Source organism: Benincasa hispida, chromosome 2 (assembly GCF_027475165.1).
Source record: "Benincasa hispida cultivar pf3 chromosome 2, pf3_genome.v1.1, whole genome shotgun sequence".
NCBI classification, from domain to species: domain Eukaryota; kingdom Viridiplantae; phylum Streptophyta; class Magnoliopsida; order Cucurbitales; family Cucurbitaceae; genus Benincasa; species Benincasa hispida.
Window position 1 is genome coordinate 35691714 of NC_143479.1, and position 7253 is coordinate 35698966.

Consider the following 7253-nt stretch of genomic DNA (forward strand, 5'->3'; position numbering starts at 1 on the left):
TAGGCTTATTTCAGGTGGTTTGGAAGCTCTTTCAACTCCAATTTAGGTGTCTGCAAAATAGAAGGAAGCACCTTGTCTGAAGATTCATCATCAGAATATGAAGACATACCTACCATCTCAATCATAGATAAGGTGGAAAGCTCTCCAAGTGGGATCAAATCAATTGAGTCATCCTCATAGACATCCCATATAACCTCCTACTCAAGAGAGTCAAACACATCAATTTGGCACAAAGAATGCATTTACCCTATGGTGGAAGATTTCATAGCATCGAAAATATTAAACTTAAACAACTCACCATCGAACTCCACAGGCGAAGTGCCCTCATCCACATCAATCTTAGTCTTGGTCGTCTTCATAAAAGGCCACAGACGAGCTTTTTTAAATGTCAAGTGTCACTTTTCTTGATGTTTTAAAAAAAGGTCAAGGAAGCCAGTGTCAAGAATGTTGATTTTCTTGACGTTTAAGTGACACTTGATATTTAAAAACCGTCAAGAAACATTGACACTTGATATGTTTGAAATGTCAAGAATATGAACATTCTTGACAAGAAAAAAAATGTCAAAAAAAAAAATCTTAACTTGATAATGAAAAAGCGTCAAGATATATCCTACTTGACATGTTAGAAATGTCAAGAATATGAGAGTTTTTGACCTGTTAAACATGTCAAGAATATCTATAATCTTGACACGTTCAACATGTCAAGTCTGCTTGTGATTTTTTTTTTTTTAGAAAAATCTGTAATGTTGACATTTTTACTTATAATTGCTTCTGTATTTTGATCCAACAACCACGTTTGGTACATATATGACATACATTCATCAACAAATAAACAATACACGCATTTTCAATCTTATATATCAACTTTTTGTGATTTTTTTTTTTTTTAGAAAAATCTGTAATGTTGACATTTTTACTTATAATTGCTTCTGTATTTTGATCCAACAACCACCTTTGGTACATATATGACATACATTCATCAACAAATAAACAATACACGCATTTTCAATCTTATATATCAACCAAATTTCTACCAATATCTCTTTATAAAAACTTCACTTCTTTAACATTATCAATATTACAATCTCATAAAATGTATTTCTAAGCTAAAAGAATATGAAAATCCCCATATGAACAATTCCAACATTATAATTAACCCCATATGAACAATTTCAAAAGTATAACAACTACCAACCCCCATATGAACACATTTCCTATTGCACAATCAACCCCCATCCCCTCTATGAACGATCGAAAAAAATTACAGCTATCAATCCCGTACGAAGTAATCCTAGCCAAGTCTCGCTTATTATAGCTCTATTCAATTCTCTTGTCGTTCACTTTGCATGTTTGTTATTTTTCAGGCAATGAAACCAAGCATGGAATGATAAGGGGTGTCCTTGAACCAAAAACTTATAGCTATGGATGTAATGGTCAACAAGTTAAATGGTCCTATGTATTTGTTTTTTCAACTTGTGGTGGTTGTTATTTTGTGGAGGATTATTAAGTTGGAAAGGTTCAATCAAATATTTTTGTTTTCAAAGCTTGTTATCTTGATTCTTTACTTCTTAAATTTACATGGAGTTGTCTGCTTTTGTTACTACTCAGTTTATGATGTCTCTCTTTCTCTCCATTTGATTAAAGACTCATGGTTAGTCATGCATTCTTTTGTATTCCTATTGAATGTAAGTTTTTCTTTTGGTACATGTAGCTATGGTATGTGCAACATCCAGAGGAAGGCCCATGGTATGAGCTTTCGGTTATCTCTCTTCGGTAGGAGCTTTTTTGTTTAATATGATACCTATTTCAATAACGGTATGTTGAGGATTTAGTGCATAGTATCGAGCTTATTCCACTTTTATTATCATACTTTCCCATGCATATGTTTAGTAAGGTAATTGGAAGTATTACAAACAAATGATCTAGAAGGTATGTTGAGCTTTTGAAATGTTGATTGCTAGTTGTGCATTCTTTTGTTTAATATGATACCTATTTCAATTAAAGTATGTTGAGCTTTTGAAATGTCGAGCATGTTTTTGGTGTTGTTCTAGAAGATGGTTGTGCTTTTGACCTACTGATAACTTGTAGAAATACAAGTTATTTATGCTGTTTTATTTAGATATTGTGGTTAAAAGAGATAAAAGTTGTGTCGAATGTATGAAAATTGGCTAAGAAATACAAGAATTATAAATTATCGTAAATACACCCACTGACACCATTGCGATGGTAGAAAAGGATGTTTCTATTCTATTTTGTAGATAATCAAGTCACTATATGTGTTCATGGCTCAAGATAAACTAACAACGCATCTACGTCGCATTGCGCCCATCATTCAGGAATGGATAGACGATCAACGCAATGACGGCGCATGCGACAGTCGATCCAGAGCTTAACTTCAACCGCATGCGGTAATAAAAAACAATACCGCATGCGGGCAAACGATCGAAGATGCAAAAGAGCAACGCAATTGCGGAGGATTCAGAGTGTACAGCTGACCATTGTGCATTTCTGACGGGATTGATTGCGTAACAGAAGGAATATTCACTCCACCATTTCCGGAGCTGCCTTAACAATAAAGTGGGGTCCACACTGCAAAGAGTCAAAGCTGAGCCTATAAATAGCCTCTTCAATTCCATTGCAAGATATACTTGATACGGGCATATTTTGATACTTATATATTGAGAGAGAGACTGGTCTGGGTGCTGATCGGAGAAGATCCGGAAAGAATTAAGATACAAAGCCAAGAGGTGAGTCTCAGGGTAAATCCTTTCAATCCTCGCCGTTGAAGCTCTATACCAAGATCAACTCTACCGAACGAACAAACCTGAGAGTGAAGCTCTTCTTTCCATTCATTCCATACGCCGGCAAGCAAATCCACCGTCCAGGTCTGTGTCAAGACATTGACACTCTTCTGTATTTGTTTCTATCTCTTTATCATCAATTGTAGTCATCTTCTTAATATTTATCATTCACAACATGTATCAGATGCTAAATTTAAGTATTGAATGTCATGATCATGTACATCTTCATATTTCTGTGTATTTCCGTTCATCCATGAACCACTTTCTCTACGATGTTTTCTTAATCCCCTGGTAATTAGTATGAATTAAGAAAGTAAATGAATTTGTGCTAAGGAAATAAATATATTTAGCTAAAGCATGCTAGACGGTATCTTCAGAGATGGAAGTGAAGATGTCATTCTGCCTGTCGAGAGAAGGTTAGAAGAATGTGTTAACTAAAGCGAGAAGTACTTCCAGAGATGGAAGCAACCTTGCATTCATTACGTTCATCCCTGTTTCACCACAGAGATGTGGGAATGCGGCCGATCACCGAGAGGTGTACGCCAAGGGAAAGCAGAACCGTAGTTATATCTTTAATGCAATTAATGAACTTGCGATGTTTTTATTAGTTATCTTTTCTATTTCTGACTCATATATAAAGACTTGCCACCATATAACACGACTCTTTGTATAATCTTCACAGTCTATCTCAAACTCAGTATAATATATCAATATCCTGTATCTTGTATCATAATAGCTTAGGTTTACTTTTATCGTACTTTTACTTTATTATCGCAACTTTATTTTACCACACAATTTTACTTTACCGCACTTTAATTTCATGTACAAACCACTCTTTTATTAACTGTAAAACCGGTCGCATATATCACGAATGTAACACATTAACAGAACAATCCCTGTGTTCGACCTCGGATCACTTCGAGAAACTTGTGTTGGAATTATACTTGGTTTCAACGCAAGGAAACTTGTGACAACGCATAGCATACTACAAGATTTTCATTAATAATGCATATCTAGAAGTGAATTAGTTAGGGCATAAAGTATGAATAAGCATAACACATCATCCACATTCCATTTCCGTCCCAAGTCATCAAGTTTAGGGCAACATGAGTTTGCATGATCCATCATTCATCACTATCCATCTGCTTATTTAAGAACATCAAATCACAAGCGTTACACCTACCCCCATCATATTTAGGATAGTTTTTTTTTACGGTCTCTTTAACATGAAATTAAGAGGTCATGATTATATGACATTAATTTATCATGAAAATAGTTATATAGTTGGTAAGTTTTCCAAGTGAATTTGTTATGAAGTTTGTTTATGGTTTCCACTAAGTTGTATGTGTTTATAAGTTTTTTTGTTTAAGTTTATATATTTTGCCAAATGAAAATGGTTGTTATTAGTTCTTTTTTTTTTTTAGTTTGATATGCTTGTTTGGATTGTTAAGTAGTTTCTATTGAGTTGTGTATGGTTTCTATTGAATTCATTTTATTACTTTCATCTTAAAATTCTAGCTTGTTCTTTTCGATCAAAAAATTCTAGTTTGTTCTAAAGTATTGGATTAGATTAAGTGTGGAAAATATATGACTAATTTTAAATAGTGTTTTCCTTCTTTCGGGGACTAAGAACAAACTATTGTAGGTATGAAGCAAGTTACCAAAAGGCTAAAGAATCAGAGGCTCAAGTTGCTTGCTTGAGTTCAAGTTAGGTTTGGTGATATCGATGACTTCATTAGAAAAAAAAACTAGGTGTGGTGAAATTGATAATGAGACTTCATGAAGTATTTAAGCTCAAAAAGACAATTATTTTGGGTCAACAAGTAATTTTAAGGTTGTAGAGTCTTGTACTTATTATGATTACTGATTTTGTTTACCTTTGTAAGTTGAATATAGCTTCTGGAGGAACAAATGATTATATTACTTTTTTCGAAGTGAATTAGTTATTTGTTATGTTTGTTGAAAGTTGTGTATACAAATAGCTTATTACTTTTATTATATCAATATAAATATTTGTTAGTCAACCTTCTTCGATGTCGGTCAATACCCCTATAATTTCGATTTTCGACTGACATTATAGCATGGTTTTGTACTAGTGATAACATGTTTATATATTAAACTGAATATTATTTTTTTAATTATTGAAATATTTTTATCGACGCTCACATATGTTGCAAAAGATACTTGCAATGACCAATGATCCATATTTAGCAACAATCTTATATGTTGCTAAAACTTAACTTTTAGAGACGAATTTTCAACGTCACTGTATAACACAAACAACGACAAAACATGTGTTGCTAAAACAGGTTTTAACGGTGCACAATGAGTATGTCACTAAAACTTTTGATTATGTGGCTACCATGACATTCATAGTGACACGCCTCTACGCGTTACTAATACTTTTAGTGGCTTTTTATTTCCTTTTAGAAACACGTTTTACACGTCACTAAAAGCTATTTTTCTTGTAGTGTAAATGGGGGGTTTTGGTGTGGAAAAGATAAAATACGTGAAATTGAAATAAAAGGGTAAATGTAATCTAGGAAAGGAGTCTATCTAATTTCTAGAGAAAGAGAGAATTTCCTATGCAATTTCTATTATGGAAGTTGATAATTAAACGAATGTTCAATTCTATGCATGCACGACTAGTAAATTGATTTGACTTAACTAATCTTTACAAAGGCCAACAATCAATTAAATAAAAATCAACCTAGCGTCCTAATTATTAATTAAGGTCAGAGAGACCATGCCATAATTAAATTATATGCTCTCAATTCTACTAGGTTCTTAGCAATCATATAGAATTGGAAAATATATGCATAAAGAACTAGGATTCAACTGCGTTGATTAGATGTCAAGAAAAACCTTTTTCAAATAACTGATTTATTCTTAGAATCTGGATTAAACATGCAATACCAAAATTCAAGGACAACCTATAAATCTTAAGCATACACTTTCAACCATTGCTATCAGTGTAAAATCAAGCATAGACAAACTACGAGGAAACGTGTGAGCTCAAATTTAACTAGCGGAGACATGCAATTATAATAGGGTCGTCAGTCCAACACATAGATGCAAATCTAAATTCACCAAGATTCAAAGAAAAACATAGAGTTGAAGAACATAACATTTAATCACAGAATTCTCAAGAAATTAAACATAAGGCTCTTGCTCGAAGAAACTAGATAGAAGTTACCTCTTAATTCATGGAAAAATCAGAGATATGCATCTGTTCCATCGATTACAATATGAAACAAAAAAAAAACTAATCTAAAGACACTAAATTCTGAAGGGAATAGAAGAAGGAACAAGGTTAACCTCGACCTCCATTAATTCGACCCCCAAAAGTTAGCATATTTTGACCAAAAGATGAAGGGTAGTATTTATAGAACAAATCGCAATGTCGCGACGCTAGGAGCAACTTGCAACACTCAATAAATAAGCCATCAACATCAGGAGAAATGTTGCAACGCTGGCGTTATGCCAAACCCGGAGCTTCGCGACGCTAGGGATAGTGTTGCAATGCTCCCCTACATCCTAGCTGTTGCGAAATTGACAATTAAAGAACATAAAAAGGAACGTAGAGTAGGGGAGATCAACACACAGATATACGTGGTTCACTAATAGTGTGTTAGCTATGTCTACGGGAAGAGGGAGTACAATATTATTTCGAGAGAATGTTTTCAGAATTACATCAAGAATGGCGCCTCTAGGTTAGAGAGTTTATATATCACACTTCTCTAAACCCTAGGGTCAAAATCGTAAATAACTGCAAATAAATAAATATGCTGAATATAAAATCTGAATAGGTTGTTCGAGACCCCCGTACTAGGTTGTTCGAAGTGCCAGCAAACAGATTCAAGGCATTTTAACAAATCTCCACCTTGACTTGAATTCTCTCCCAGATAACAGATGTACCAAATGCAACATAAATCAATATCGCCAGACGTACTCAGACTTCTCCCTCATGCCTCAAAGTGTCCTACAAAGGGGACCACTAACAATTCAAAACATTCAGCAAGTCCAAACAATGTTGGAACTTGCCTTGTGGAACCGGTTTGGTGAACATATCAGCAGGGTTATCAGCAGTACTAATTTTCATCATTTTAACTCTCTACTCACCTCTTAAGAAGTGATATCTTACATCTATGTGCTTAGTTCTCTCATGATGAACTTAATCCTTGGCTAGGCATATTGCACTCAAACTATCACAATATACAATAGCTTGATCATGATGCAAACCAAGATCACCAACTAACCCCCTTAGCTATATTCCCTCTTTAGCAACTTCTGTCAAGGCCATGTACTCTGCTTCAGTAGTAGACAAAGTAACTGTTGGCTATAAGATTGCCTTCCAACTAACAACAGAACCACCTAGAGTGAACACATAGCCTGTTATAGACCTTCTACTGTCAACATCTCCAGCATAGTCAGAAGCAGAATAACCAGTCA